Consider the following 17,124-nt stretch of genomic DNA (forward strand, 5'->3'; position numbering starts at 1 on the left):
GATCAATAAATTCATTGTGATAATAATACAGTCTGTTCAATGATTTTCTAAATCCTGGGGAAAATAATTCTGCAATTAAGGTGAGATGGTTTAATTCACATTTAGATTTCTCATCAATATGCACAGTTCAATAGTAATTTTTGGTCTTCTCAATTGTTTGAAAATATGAAAGCAGCCTTGTTTACTTTGAACTTCTTACCTGCTAATATTAAGTAAAATTCAGGTAGAAAAACCCAGTGTTCTAAAGGACCCAGGGAGCAAGACTTGGGGCTTATTATATCACTTGCTCAGGGAAATAATATTAATTTGAACCATTTCCACGTAATCTTTAAGGAAACAGATTGCCACATCTCTCTCCCACAGAACAGCTGGTGGGTTTGAACCTCTGATCTTTCGGTTTGCAGTTTAGCGCTTTACCACTGCACCACCAGGGATTCTTGTATATAGATACAGTTTAATTTTGTCATTTTTAAAGAAAGAAATGGGATAAAATGTTTACATTAATGCTTCTATATTTATTTTATTTAAAAACTTTATCATATTTTTTATGCAAACCAAACCCATTGCCGTCGAGTCAATTCCGACTTATAGTGACTCTATTGGACAGAGTAGAGCTGCCCCAAAAAGTTTCCAGGGAGCAGCTGGTGGATTCGAACTGCAGATCTTTTGATTAGCAGCTGAGCTCTTACCCACTGCACCACCAGGATGTCATATTTTTATATACTATAAATATTCTGTCTTTTTGTTTATGGGAGAGAACTGAGATTAAATTTCCTATGCCAATTCTATTGGAACAAAAGCTAGACACAGGGAGAATGAGGAATAGGCTTTGAAAATACAGTATAGTTGAGACATATGGTAGGCTAAATGTATTCAAAGGGAAGACAAATGGATTAGGGATTTCTCAACTCTGACACTATTGGCATTTTGGCCAGATAGTCTTTGTTCAGGGGGCTCGCCTGTACATTGTAGGAGGTTTAGCAGCATCCTGGGCCTCTACTCACTAGATGATAAAAACACATTCTCCCTCTGTCACAGTCATGACAATGAACAATGTTTCTAGTTACTAACAGTCTCCAGAAGGGTAAAATCACCTCTAGATAACAACCGTGGTGTATTAATTTACCAGGACTGCTATAACAATTAGCAAAAACTGGCTTAATGTGACAGAAATGTATTCTCTCAGTATTCTGGAGGCCAGGAGACATTTTTCCTTTGAAGTCTCTAGGGCAGAATTCCTCCTTGCCCCTTCAAGATTCTGGTAGCTCCAGGCATTCTTGGCATTTGGCTACTAACTCTCTTCTTTGTATTCAAATGAACTTCTTTTCTTGTCTGTGTCTCTCCTTTGTTGTTTTTGAGAGCTGTCAAGATTCCTACTCTTGGCAACCCCATATGACACAGTAGAATATCCCCCATAGGGTTTCCTAAACTGAAATATTTATGGAAGCAGATTGCCCGGTCTTTTGTCCTGTGGAAAGGCTGGTGGGTTTGAATCCCAACTTTTTGAAGCAGCTAAGCACTTAACCATTGCACCACCAGGGCTTCTTGTGTCTGTCCTATACTATTTCTTATTAGGACATTGGCATACGCTTTAAGGCCAACCAGTATGATCTAGGATGCTTTCATCTTGATATCCTTAACTTAATTACATTTACAAAGACCTTTTTGCCAATAAAGGCACATTGCAGGTTTTAGAGATTAGAACAGCAACAAAGGAAAATCCTGGGAAGAATTTCATGCAGTGCACCTGGTCATTCACTTAGTGTAGTAAGGTAAGTCGCCTGTGGTTAGAATATATATAGACTTATGAGCAGTAACGAATCTTTGGTTGGTTGGTCAGGGGCCTGGAAAGAGAAATATTGGAACATTAAAAGTCTAAGATAAAAGTATGTAGGTGGATATTTGAGAGTGGGCATGAGTATGATGATACTCATATGAGATAAGGCCCAACAGAAAGCATCCCCCATGAGTCAACAATCAATTATACAAAAACTCAACCAACTGACCTCAGCAATCAAATGGTACTATGCTGGACACATAAACTATGTGGACATGGTGGCAAGGATGGAGGCTATGCCTGGACAGTATGTACTTTATTTGCTGTCAGCACTGAATGTCCAACCATTCAGCAATAGAGGCCAATGCTGAGTCTCTAACATAGCACCATTGCTTGAGGAAACCAACTGACTACTTGTGACAACATTGGCTCTTTTTACCTGGAATGATCAGTGATTTATTCTGTCAGAAAAGGCACATATTCTGGGTATGAGTTTGTCTTTTCTGCCTTCAAAGCCTCAGCCAACAGCATTTATCTCCCAGGATTTATAGAGTCTTTAATCAACTGACATCAAATCACATTTAACATCATATCAGACGTATTTACAGCAAAGGTGATGCAAGGGTACGCCCTCGATTATAATCTCATAGAGTGTAGGGATGGTTTTCTGAAGGAACTGCTCAGAAGCAATACTTTATAAGGATGGTGTGCCATTCACCATAATGGGTCATTTGCTTTGAATCAGGTTCTTTGGTATAGTGTTATGCTCTCAGTAGGAAAATACTTGGGCCAAGAAATCAAAGGGTAAAAGTAAAAGGGGCCCACTTACAACCACTCCTAGTGACTCAGTGAATTTCTCAGCCCCACAATTTTAAACTTTGCAGGAAAGTGGGATAATTCTGCCAGGGGTTATAGAAAGAGTGCAATAACATTTTAAGCTATGTCTGCTGTCTGCTCACTTGGACATTCTCAGCAAATAGTAGATGCTGATAATCAGGAGGAGGTAGTGATGATGTTACACAGTGGGACCAAGGAAGAGTATGCTTGTGAACAAATTTTACTCATGGTACTCCCTTGACTAATTTTGATAGTAAGTGAACTAGTATAAAAACGTCCTTCTGAGATGTACATGAATAATATTAATTTGTGCTTCCTAGGTGATTATTGCATGCTAAGCACTCTATAAGGGCTTTACTTGGATTACTGGAGAGATAAGAGAGGTTAAGTAATTTGTCTAGATTCACATTGTAAGTGGCAGAACCTTGGTAGACTCACTACATATATTATTAAACAGAGTTTGTTGAGTTACATGTATATATCTGACAAGTATCACTTGCATTCTAATGCCAGAGGAGACATATCAGCCAAACAGGGCTTTGAAAAGATTTTCACCAGTATTACTGTCTTAGTCATCTAGTGCTGCTATAACAGAAATACCACAAGTGCATGGTTTTAACAAAGAGAAGTTTATTTCCTCACAATAAAGTAGGTTAAAAGTCCAAATTCAGGGCATCAGCTCCAGGGCAAGGCTTTCTCTCTCTGTTGGCCTTCTCATCAATCTCCCCCTGGACTAGGAGCTTCTCACTGCATGGACCCTGGGTCCAAAGGATGAGCTCTGTTCCCGGCACTGCTTTCTTGGTGGTATGAGGTCCCCCTTTCTGCTTGCTTCCCTTTCCTTTTTATCTCTTGAGAGATATAAAAGGTAGTGGTGCAAGCGATACCCCAGGGAAACTCCCTTTACATTGGATGAGGGATGTGACCTGAGTAAGGGTGTTACAACCCCATCCTAATCCTCTTTAACATAAAATTACAATCATAAAATGGAGGACAACCACACCATCCTGGGAATCATGACCTAGCCAATTGACACATAATTTTGGGAGACACTTACTGTCAGTGGAGTTATCACATATTGTGTCTTAATACTTACATCTTCTAAGTTAAAGTCCTTACAACCTAGAATTTGTTCTTTCCTCTTAGTATCAATTCCTTTGAACCCATATCAGGATTTTCTATCCTGGGGTTGTTGGTGATGGAGTAAAATTGAAGAAGAGCAGAAAGCATCAGAAAATAAACTTTGAGCATAGGTAGAAATTCATCTGTGTCGATTCTTTCACTTCCACACATTTTGGAGTGCTAAATTTTGGATTGACTGAGATTTTGTTGGTGAAAAATCTGTTTTGTTACCTAAAATATTATTGCTTGGGTGTGTACAAAAAACAAAAGAGTTTATCCCTGTTATGTCATTTAAAATATTACACACTTTCTGTCTTATAAAAAATTACACCAAAAATTTGATAGAAATGTTTCCTATATTGCCTCACTTCAAAATAAAAAACAAGGGGAGGTGGAGCCAACATGAAACTATAGACAGAAGCAACATGCAGTCCCTTTGCAGCAAAGACAGGAAACAGTAAGTGAAATGTCAATCCTGGAACCGTAAGCATCAAATGAAGGGATAAAGAACTAGATCAACCACCAAAAGGAAGAAGAAACTGATGGGCCTCAGAGAATGAGGAGAGCTACAGAGTGGAGTTCACCTGCCAGCTAATGTGGCACATCATTGCCATCTTGGAGCATGCCCCAGGTCCATCCTGCAACCATCCACAGGCTCCCATCACACAGCAATTTTTTCTTTCACCCTCCCACCTACTTCCATAAATCACATCCCCTCCCTTCCAACTATAACTTGTAAATTATTTAAATGGACCTCTAAAGAGACAGAGAGTGACAGAATGGATTAAAAAAAATATCAGGACCCATTCATGTGCTGTCTTCAAGAGATTCACTTTAGGCACAAAGACATAAATATGTTAAGAATCAAAGGATGGGAAAAAATACATCAAGCAAACAGTAACCAAAAAAGTGAGAGGGGGAATACTAACCCCAGATAAAATAGACTTTTAGGCAAAATCAACAATAAAAAAAAGGAATTACATTATATAATTATTAAAAGGACAATCCACCAAGAAGACATAGCCTTAATAAATATCTATGCACCTAACAACGGGGGTCCAAAATACATAAACTCTAAAAGCGCTGAAAAGGGAAATTGACAGTTCCGCAATAATAGTAGGATACTTTAATACACCAGTTTCAGTAAAGGATAGAACATCTAGAAAGAAGCTCAACAAAGATACAGAACATTTTAAAGTCCAAAATCAACCAACTTGACCTCATAGACGTATACAGAACACTCCACCCAACACAAGCAAAGTATGTAATATTTTCCAATGTACATGAAACATTCTCCAGAATAGACCACATTTTAGGCCACAAAGCAATCTTCAATAAAATCCAAAATATGAAAATGATACAAAGGATTCTCTCTAATCACAATGCCATAAAAGTAGAAATCAATAACAGGAAGAACAGGCAAAAAATCAAATACATGGCAACTGAATAACACCTTGCTTATAAACAACAGGGTGGCAGAAAAAAATCAAAGATGGAATAAAAAAATTCCTAGAATCAAATGAGAATGAAAACATCATTTCAAACCTTTGAGACACATCAAAGGCGGGGCTCAGAGGTCAATTTATAGCAATAGGTGCACACATCAAAAAAGAAGAAAGGAACAAAATAAAAATGTTAGCCCTACAACTCGAACAAATAGAAAAAGGACAGTAAAAGAAGCTCACAGTCACCAGAACAAAAGAGATAACAAATATGAGAGCAGAAATAAATGAAGTAGAGAACAGAAAAATAATTGAATCAACAAGACCAAAAGTTGGTTCTTTGAAAAGATCAACAAAATCAACAAACCACTGTCCAAATTGACAAAAGAAAAACAGGAGATGAAGCAAATAAAACCCACATAAGAAATGAGATGAGGGAAATTACAACAGACCAAACTGAAACAAAAAAGATCATAACAGGGGACAAAAAAATTGTATGCCAACAAATTTGAAAACCTAGAGGAAATGGACGCATTTCTAGAAACACACTACCTACCTAAACTAACACAAGCTGAGACACAAAATGTGAATAGGCCTATGGTAAGAAAAGAAATTGAAGGGGTGGAAAAAAAAAAAAATTCTCATTTAAAAAAAAGCCCTGGCTCAGATGGCTTCACCAGACAATTATACCAAACATTCAGAGAAGAGCTCATATCACTACTACTCAAACTATTTCAGCACATAGAAAAGGAAAGAATTACAAATTCATTCTATGAAGCCAGCATAGCCCTGACACTAAAGCCAGACAAATACACAACAAAAAAAACAAAATTACAGACCAATATGTCTCATGAATATAGATGCAAAATTCTCGCCAACAAAATTCTGCATCATGTGAAAAAGAATAATACACCACAACCAAGTGGGATTCATACCAGAAATGCAAGGATGGTTCAAGATTAGAAAATCAATGTGATATACCACATAAATAGAACCAAACAAAAGAATCACACAATCACCTGAATCGACTCAGAATAAGCATTTGATAAAGTTCAGCACCCATTCTTGACAAAAACTCTCAATAAAATAGGAATGGAAGGGGAATTTCTCAACATAATAAAGGGCATCTATACAAAACCAACAGCCAACATCATTCTCAACGAACAGAGGCTGAAAGCATTCCCACCGAGAATGGGAACAATACATAGATGCCCTTTAACACCACTCCTATTTAACGTTGTACAGAAAGTCATGGTTAAAGCAAGAAAAAGAAACAAAGGGCATCCAAATTTAAAGGAAAGAGTAAAACTATTCTTATTTGCAGATGATATGATCGTATACATAAAGAACCCCAAAGATTCCACAAGAAAACTACTGGAACTGATTGAAAAATCGAGCAGAGTACCAGGATACAAGATGAACATACAAAATTCAGTTGGATTCCTATATACCAACAAAGAGACCTTCAAAAGGAAATCAAGAAAACAATACCATTTATGATGTTGTTGTTGTTAGTTGCCCTTGAATCGGTTCCAACTCATAGTGATCAACAGTACAACAGAAAACTGCCAGGTCTTTCTCCATTTTCACAGTAATTGTTATGCTTGAGCTCATTGTTGCAGCCACTGTGTCAATCCATCTTGTCTAGGGTCTTTCTTTTTTTGCTGACTGTCTAATTTACCAAGCATGATGTCCTTCTCCAGGGACTGATCCCTCCTGATAACATGTCCAAAGTATGTGAGACGTAGTCTCGCCATCCTTGCTTCCAAGGAGCATTCTGTTTATACTTCTTCCAAGACAGATTTCTTCATTCTTTTGGCAGTCCATGGTATATTTATATTCTTCATCAACACCACAATTCAAAAGTGTCAGTTCTTCTTTGTTTTTCCTTATACATCATCCAGCTTTCACATGTATGTGCGGCCATTGAAAACACAATGGCTTGGGTCAGGTGCACCTTAGTCTTCAAAGTGACATCTTTGCTTTTCAACACTTTAAAGAAGTCTTTTGCAGCAGATTTGCCCAATGCAATGAGTCCTTTGATTTCCTGATTGCTGGGTGTTGATTAGAGATCCAAGTCAAATGAAATCCTCAACAACTTCAATCTTTTCTCCATTTATCATGATGTTGCCTATTGGTCCAGTTGTGAGGATTTTCATTTTCTTTATGTTGAGGTGTAATCCATACTGAAGACTGTGGTCTTTGATATTCATAAGTGAGTGTTCAAGTGCTCTTCACTTTCAGCAAGCAAGGTTATGTCATCTGCATAATGCAGGTTATTAATGAGTCTTCCTCCAATCCTGATGCCCCCTCCTCTTCATATAGTCCAGCTTCTTGGATTATTTACTCAGCATACAGGTTGAATAAATACAGTGAGAGGGTACAACCGTGGCTCACACCTTTACTGACTTTAAACCATGCACCATCCCCTTGCTCTGTTCAAACAATGGCCTCTTGATCTATGTACAGTTTCTCATGAGCACAATTAAGTGTTTTGGAATTGTCATTCTTTGCAATGTTATCCATAATTTGTTATAATCCACACAGTCGAATGCATTTGTATAGTAAATAAAACACAGATAGACATATTTCTGGTATTCTCTGCTTACAGCCAGGATCCATCTGACATCAGCAATGATATTCCTCGTTCCATGTCCTTTTCTGAATCTGGCTAGAATTTCTGGCAGTTCCTTACCCATGTACTACTGCAGCCACTTTTGAGAGATTGTCAGCAATTTTTTACTTGTATGTAATATTAATGTCATTGTTTGTTAATCTCCGCATTCAGTTGGATCACCTTTCTTTGGAATAGGCATAAATACGGATCTCTTCCAGTTGGTTGGCCATGTAGCTGTCTTCCAAATTTCTTGGAACAGACAAGTGAGCCCTTTGAGTGACGCATCTGTTTGTTGATACATCTCAGGTGGTATTCCACCAATTCCTGGAGCTTTGTTCTTTGCCAATGCCTTTAGCGTAGCTTGGATTTCTTCCTCCAGTACCACTGGTTCCTGATTATATGCTACCTCCTGACATGGTTGAACGTCAACCAATTATTTTCAGTACAGTGACTCTGTATTCCTTGCTGCATAGTTTAATATTTTCCCCCATAGAATCACTCATTATTGCAACTCCAGAATTGAATTTTTTCTTCATTTCTTTCAGCTTGAGAAATACTGAGCATGGTCTTCCCTTTTGGTTTTCTATCTCCAGGCCTTTGCACATCATTATAATAATTTAGGTTGTCTTGTCCAACCGCCCTTTGAAATCCTCTGTTTAGCTCTTTTACTTCCCCATTTCTTCCTTTAGCTTTAGTTATTCCACTTTCAAGAGCAAGTTTCAGAGTGTCTTCTGACATCCATTTTGGTCTTTTCTTTCTTTCCTGTCTTTTTAATGACCTCTTGCTTTCTTCATGTCTGATGACCTTGATGTCATTCCACAACTTGTCTGGTCTTCCATCATTAGTGTCGATTGTGTCAAATCTCTTCTTGAGATAGTCTCTAAATTCAGGTGGGATATACTCAAGGTTGTACTTTGTCTGTCATGGCCTTGTTCTAATTTTCTTAAGCTTCAGCTTGAACTTGCATATGAGCAATCAATGGTTTGTTCCACAGTAGGACCCTGGCCTTGTTCTGACTGATGATATTGAGCTTTTCCACCCTCTGTTTCCACAGATGTAGTCTATTTGATTCTTGTATATTCCATCTGGCTAGAGCCACATGTATAGTCACCATTTATATTGCTGAAAAAAAGTATTTGCAATGAAGAAGTCGTTGGTCTTGCAAAATTCTATCATGCAATCTCTGGCATCATTTCTATCACCAAGGTTGTATTTTCCAACTACCAATCCTTCTTTGTTTCCAGCTTTCATGTTACAATCACCAGTAATTATCAATGCACCCTGACTGCATGTTCTATCAATTGATAAAAGTCTTCAATTTCTTCATTTTTGGCCTTAGTCATTGGTGAATAATTTCAATAATAGTTGTGTTATCTGGTCTTCCTTGTAGGCATATGGATATTATCAAATCACTGACAGCATTGTACTTCAGGCTAGATCTTGAAATGTTCATGTTGATGTTGAATGCAATGCTATTCCTCTTCAAGTTGTCATTTCAGCATTGTAGACCATATGACTGTCTGATTCAAAATGGCCAATGCCAGTCTCTTTCAGCTCACTAATGCCTAGGATACCCATGTTTATGCATTCCATTTCATTTTTTATGATTGTCAATTTTCCTAGATTCATACATCATACCTTCCACATTCCCATTATTAATGGATGTTTGCAGCTGCTTTTTCTCATTTTGAATCATGCCACAGCAGCAAATGAAGGTCCCAAAAGCTTGACTCCATCCACATCATTAAGGTAGACTCTACTTTTAGGAGGCAGCCCTTCCCTAGTTGTCTTTTGAGTGCCTTCCAACCTAAGGGGCTCATCTTCTGGCACTGTATCAGACAATATTCTGCTGCTATTCATAAGGTTTTCACTGGCTAAGTCTTTTCAGAAGTAGACTGCCAGGCTCTTCTTCCTAGTCTGTTTTAGTCTGGAAGCTCAGCTGAAACCTGTACATCATAGATGACCCTGGTTGTATTTGAATACTGGTGGCATAGCTTCCCGTATCACAACAACATGCAAGCCCCCATAGCATGACAATCTGACAGATGTGTGGAGAATGCCATAAGTTAAACACTATTTCTAATAGCCCCCAAAAGTCAAAATACATAGGAATATACATATGTAATGCATTTTTTAAATATATACATGTACATATACATATATATATAAAACCAGTGACAGAAAAAGACACTTACAATGAAAACTACGAAATACTACTGCAAGAAACCATAAAAGAGCTTTATAAGTGGAAAAGCATACCATGTTCATGGATAGGATGACCCAGCATTGTGAAAATGTCAATTCTGCCCAAAGCGATCTACAGATATAATTCAGGCCAGATCCAAATACCAACAGGATTCTTTGAGGAGATGGAAAAACTAACCACTAACTTTATTTAGAAAGGAAAGAGGCCCCAGATAAGAAAAGCATTATTGAAGAAGAGCAAAGTAGTAGCCCTCATACTACCTGATCCCAGAACTTACTGTACAGCCACGGTAGTCAAAACAGCCTGGTAGTTGTTCAATGACAGATACATAGGCCACTGGAAAAGAATTGAGAATCTAGACACAAATCCATCCATCTATGGTCAACTGATCTCTCATAAAGGCCCAAATGGGAAAAAGAGGGTCTCTTTAACAAATGATGCTGTTGAAACTGGATATTCTTCTGTGAAAAAATGAAACAGAGCCCATACCTCACACCATACATAAAAACTAATTCAAAATGGATCAAAGATCTAAATACGAAACCTAAAACTATAAAGATCACGGAAGCAAAAATAGGGACAACACTAGGGGCCCTAATATAAGGCATAAATAGGATACAAACCATAACTAAGCATGCACAAACACCAGAAAAAAAAATCTAGGTAACTGCTAGCTCCTAAAAATTAAACCCTTATTCTCATCAAACGATATCATCAAAAGAGTAAAAAGACAACCTACAGACTGGGAAAAATTTTTTGACTATGACATGTCCAACAAGGGTTTAATTGCTAAAATCTTTAAGATACTGCTGCAACACCTCAACAACAAAAAGAGAAAAAGAAACAAAGAATGGACAAACGATATGAACAGATGCTTCACCAAAGAAGACATTCAGGCAGCTAATGAGGAAAATCTCTCATCAATATTAGACATTACAGAAATGCAAATCAAAACTACATCGAAATGTCATCTGACCCTGACATCACTGGCACTAGTCAAAAAACTGAAAATAACAAATGATTACGGGGAGATTGGAACTCTTATGCACTGCTGATGAGAATATAGAATGGTACAACCACTATGGAAAACGATATGGTGCTTTATTAAAAATCTAGAAATAGAAATACCATACTATCCAGGAATTCCACTCCTAAGAATATACCCTAGAGGAATAAGAGTGATCACATAAATAGACATATGCAAACCCATGTTCATTTCAACATTATTCCCAGTAGCAAAAAGAGGGAAACAACCTAAGTGCCCATGAACAGATAAATGGTTAAGCAAATTATGGTATGTACAGACAATGGAATACTACACAAAAATAAAGAACAATGATGAATCAATGAAATATCTCACAACACGGATGAATCTGGAGGGCATTGTGCTGAGTGAAATAAGTCAATCACAAAAGGACAAATATTGCATGAGACCATGATTATAAAAACTCAAGAACAGGTTTACACACAGAAAGAAACAATCTTTGATGATTATGAGGGAAGGGAGGGTTGAGGAAGGGAAATTACTAACTAGAAAGTAGATAAGTGTTAACTTTTTTGAAGGAAAAGACAGTACACAATACAGGGGAAGTCAGCACAACTTCACCAAGGCAAAGTCATAGACACATGCAAAAACCCTGCGGGACTGAGTCAATGGAGCCGAGGGCTGGGGACCATGATCGTGGGGGTCACTAGATGACGGTCTATAAAGAAAACGTCCTACATCCAACTTTGGTGAATAGCGACTCAGGTCTTAAAAGCTTGCAAGCAGCCATTTAGGATACATCCACTGGTCCCATCCCATCCGGAGCATAGGAGAATGAAGAAAACCAAAGACAAAAGAAATATTAGTCCAAAGGACTAGTCGACCACATGAAGCCCAGCCTACACCAGCCTGAGCCCAGAACAACTAAATGGTGCCTGGCTACTGGCACCGGTAGCTCTGCCAGGGATCACAACAGAAGGTCCCAGACAGAGTGGGAAAAAGATGTACAACAAAATTCAAATTCACAAAAAAAAGACTGGACTTAACGATCTGACAAAACCTGGAGGAACCCCTGAGATTATGGCCCTTGGACACCCTTTTAACTCAGAACTGAAGCCACTCCCAAGTTCATCTTTCAGCCAAAGATTACGCATGTCTATAAAACAAATAATGACACATCAGTAACATGCTATTTTAGTTCAATCATGTGTACTAGACCAAATGGGCAACACCTGCCTAAAAGCAAAGATAAGAAGGCAGGAAGGGACAGGAAAACTAGTTGAATGGACACAAGAAGCCCAGGTTGGGGAAGGGGAGAGCATTGAGACATCGTGAGAATTGCAACCAATGTCACAAAACAATTTTTGTATGAATAGTTGAATGAGAAACTAATTTGCTCTGTAAACTTTCACCTAAAGCACAATAAAAAGATAAATAAAAAATAAGGCCCAAAGTACTGTCAAAATGCTTATCACTATTGATGGAAGACTCTCTAAATCTATTTTCTAAATGCAATGTCAGAATTGCCCTTTGGCTCCATTTTCTTTCTACTATTATATAATTTGACAGATGTCATGGAACATTTCACAATTTTGGAATAAAAAAATGCCTGCTAAATTTTGGTTTTTTTTGTGTGTGATTATAGTGATTTTAAAATGACACATAGTGACACATTAGGAGAGAAAATATTTACTATCATAGCACCATGTAGAAGGAAAATAACAAATGCTGTATTGGGAGAATTATGCATATAAATGATGAGAAAGAAAAAACATGGAGAAATTTTGAAATAAGAAAAAAATATTTGTTTCATATTTTCACAAAAGTTCTTCATGTTTCTTTAACAAAACTGAAAAAATAAGTTTTCCCATAATTTGATTCTCTATTCATGTCAAAGAGAAACACTTTTTAAAGACTCATGCTATTTTCTCTTATATTCTATGCATGTGGCAAACCTAGCAGTCATTTTTCTCTTCTAAACTTTGTTCCATATAATTGGATTAATATCATTCCACAATACATTTAAATATCAAATTAATCCACTCCACACTTCTGGGGTTGATTTTCTGGTTTTCATTTTAGTAAGCTCTCAGATATTGTTGTATTAGCAAGAAGAATGGTGTCACAGTTATTACATACATTTATTATATGTGCCTACCATTAAAAACCCATTTAAAATGAATTTAATTAATTCTGACTAATTAAAAAAATGCTTTTCTCTAACATTTAAAACTATGCAAATGTTTACATATCCAAGAACATATACAAGACTACAGCAGAAACAATATGTCATGATGGTTACTCATAGTCCTCAACAATGGAATCACCACTGTCAAAGGAAGTCATGTGCTTTCTCTGCGAACTGATTTACAAAGGACCCCAATAAAGTCATTGAGGTAGGATGCCCATTGTTCATGAGTTATGTGATGTCTCCTTGATCCATCGCTGGTTTGGAAAGGATGTAAATAGAAAAATAACCTTAGATTAGTAAATTATGGGTTAGGAGACCTAGTCATCTTGGATTTCCTGAGTGACAAAAACGTCCCAGTTTATACTGTAAACGAAAGTGACTTTTAATCCATTTGGTCACTGCAAATGAAAATAAATTATTTATCTGTGGAAAATAAAGCTTAATACTCATGCAAAATTATTCTCATCAAATGTGTAGATGACTTAAATATGTAGCTGGCTCTCTGCATTAAATAAGCAAGTAAAATGTTATCTTAAATGTAAATGGTAATAGATATTTTGAAAATCCTAATATTTCTTTAAATTATGATATTCTATAAAGATTTTAGTCGCAGTTGGAACTCAATAGAAAATAGAAAAATATCATACAACTTCTATAATTTTAGAAATATTTAGTTTATCCTTGTGCTGTTTCATCTCATAGCTTTATAATTTAGAATTAGTCCATCTTATTTTCTATTAATATTTTTCTGAAATGATTAGACTAGTATTTATTTAAGAGATTCTGAAATGTTCTTTCCTTTTATTTGTAAACCTGTTAACTGGCAGAGATCAGATAGGTGTTTGACAAATGTCTTGTTTCTTGCTGCTGGATACATAACTGGCTGGATATATTTCCTAAACTTACGATTAAGAGTATACACTTGACTGACTTCTGTCTGGCCTTTGGAATATAGGCACAAGTTATGGGCACTATATCAATGTCTGACCCACTCAAACTTTTCTGTGGTGTTTATGATTTATTCATGAACCTCCTCCTTTTGCAATAAACTTAAAGTTGATGGAGCCACAATCTAGATGGAATCTGCATCTCTGAATCAAATCTTGCCAAACAATTGCCTACCTATTAGAAACATCTGTTTTGGATTTCATGTGAGCAAGAAATAAATTTCTGTTGAATAAATCCATTGAGACTGGGATTTACTGCTGTAAGAGATAAGGTTATCCTAACTGATGTATATTACAAATGCCAATACCCCTGTGGTAAACAGAATAATGATATCCCCCAAGCTGTCCAGGAGCCCTGGTGGTACAGTGTTTGAGAACTTGGCTGCTAACCAAAAGGTCAGTAGTCCAAATTCACCAGGTGCTCCTTGGAAACCTTATGGGGCAGTCCTACTCTGTCCTATAGGGTCTCTATGAGTCAGAATCAACTCAATGGCAATAAGCTTGTTTTTTGGTTTTACAGCTATCTGTGCCTTAATTTCGGAAACGTTTGAATATGTTACCTTACATGGGGAAAGGGATTTTACAGATGGAATTAAATTAAAAATATTGGGATGGGGAGATTATGCTGGATTATTCAGTTGGGGAAATATAATCAAAAAAGTCCTCATAAGAGGGGGGCAGGAGTGCAAGAATCAGAGAAGACTCTGTGACTATAAAACCAATGAACGAAGTGATATAAGACCATGGGCCATAGAATGAGCATATCCTCTAGAAGCTGGACGACCTAAGAAAATTGATCCTCCCCTAGAGTCTCCAGAAATACCACAGCCCCTTATGACTCATTTTGGATCCCTGGGTGGTGCAACAGTTAACACTTTGGGCTGCTAATCAAAAGGTTAGTAATTCAAGTTCACCCAGATGTGCCTGAGAAGAAAGGTCTAGCCATCTACTTCCAAAATTCTAGCCATTGAAAACCCTATAGAGTATAGCTCTAGTATGATACACGTAGGGCCACTGAGAGTCAGAATCCACTTAGATAGCAACGGGTTTTGGTTTGGTTATGATTCATTTTAAAATTTTGACCTTCTGAACTGTAAGACATTAAATTTGTATTGGTTAAAGCTATTGAGTTTGTTGTAATTTGCTACAGCACAAATAGAAATTAATACAACCCTGAATATTTAATTATAAATTGGAAAATACAAGTAGTTTTCACATAAAACCATATTCATGGATGATGAATCAAAGTGTAGCTTACCAATGACTTTGTCCAAATGTATATGTAGTAGATGACATGCTTTTGAAATGGTGTCTGTATGTTTATGTTATTAAATACTTATCATATATTTTTGGACACACAATTATTACCATTATATATCTGCCAAACTACATCATTACATAAGTTCCAAACTACATCGTTATATAACTGAGAATTGTGGCCCAGCGAAGTCGACGCACCTTAACCATCACAAGGTCCTTGTTAATTCTTATCTAAATTATTAAAATTGACTTAGCTGGCCTTCATGGTTCTTACCTTGCTCTTCCCTACCCTCTATTCCATCCTCCCAATGCATACAAACTTTATCATATACAAAGATAATCATAAAAATATTTGCTTAAAAATTTTACAATAGTTCCCCATGGTGTTTATTACTTACCATATTTTTTAGTTTCATTTTCCATTGCTCTCATGCCTGTGATGTATTAAATTGATAATAATTTCATTTTCCAGGATCTGACAATCGCTTTCACATCTCTTTGCTCTCACACCTTCACAAATTCAAAAGTATTTCCTTCTCAATTTAAGTAGATAGCTTCTCCTTTTCCAGGAAAAAAGAAAGAAAAAAATAGCTCAAGTATAACGGTTCCCAGAAGTTTTTCTTGATACCCCTGGTATAAATTTTGTTTTTCTCTAGGATCTTGCACATAACCGGGACCCTGTATTATTCACAACTTCCTCCCTAGAGCCTGGCAATAAGCATGTGTTCAATTCTGGGGCCTTAAAAGTGAGTGCCTATCTAAGACACTCCACTGGTCCCATCTATAGCAAGGGAGAATGAAGAAAACCAAACACACAATGAAAAGATTAGTCCAAAGGACTAATGGGCCACAACTACCACTGCCTCCACCAGACTGAGTCCAGCACAACTAGATGGTGCCTGGCTACTACCATTGACTGCTCTGACAGGGATCACAATAGAGGGTCCCGGACAGAGCTGGAGAAAAATGTAGACAATTCTAACCCACAAAAAAAGACCAGACATACTAATCTGACAGAGACTGGAGAAACCCTGAGAGTATGGCCCCCTGACATCCTTCTAGTTCAGTACTGAAGTCATTCCTTAGGTTCACCCTTCAGCCAAGGATTAGACATGCCTGTAGAGTCAAATGAGACTAAATGGGCACACCAGTCCAGGGGCAAGAACAAGAAGGGAGGAGGGAACAGGAGAGTTGGTAATGGGGAAACCAAGATCGAGAAGGGAGGAGTGTTGACATGCTATGGGGTTGGCAACCAATGTCACAAAACAGTATGTATATTAATTATTTAATGAGAGACTAGTTCTTCCTATAAACTTTCATCTAAATTAAAATAAAAAATATGTGTTCAAACAAGTTTTATTTAGAAGGATAAAATATATTTAGAATACATTCAAGTGGAAAGATAAAGACAAACTTAAAAATGAGTTGTAAGAACTTATAAGGACAGAAGTAAATTTCTAAAAGATCTTATGTTTTTGTAAAGAATGTGTCCGTTAGAACATTTCAAACATTATCAGAGGTCTGGACTGAGATGTTCAAATCATTTAAAAGCATCTTTTGCTAAAATACACATAGCAAGAAAACAGCCTATAAAGAAAAATTCCACACAAGAATGTGCTGTAGAACTATAGGCATTGATGTGACAAAGGGATCAGAAATATGCTCTGTACGCGTACATAAGAGCTCTGCGGTCTAGAATAGAATGTCAAGTGTCACCGTATTACCTTTCCTCTTTCAGAGCCA

This window comes from Elephas maximus, chromosome 5, assembly GCF_024166365.1.
Source record: "Elephas maximus indicus isolate mEleMax1 chromosome 5, mEleMax1 primary haplotype, whole genome shotgun sequence".
In the NCBI taxonomy this organism is placed as follows: domain Eukaryota; kingdom Metazoa; phylum Chordata; class Mammalia; order Proboscidea; family Elephantidae; genus Elephas; species Elephas maximus.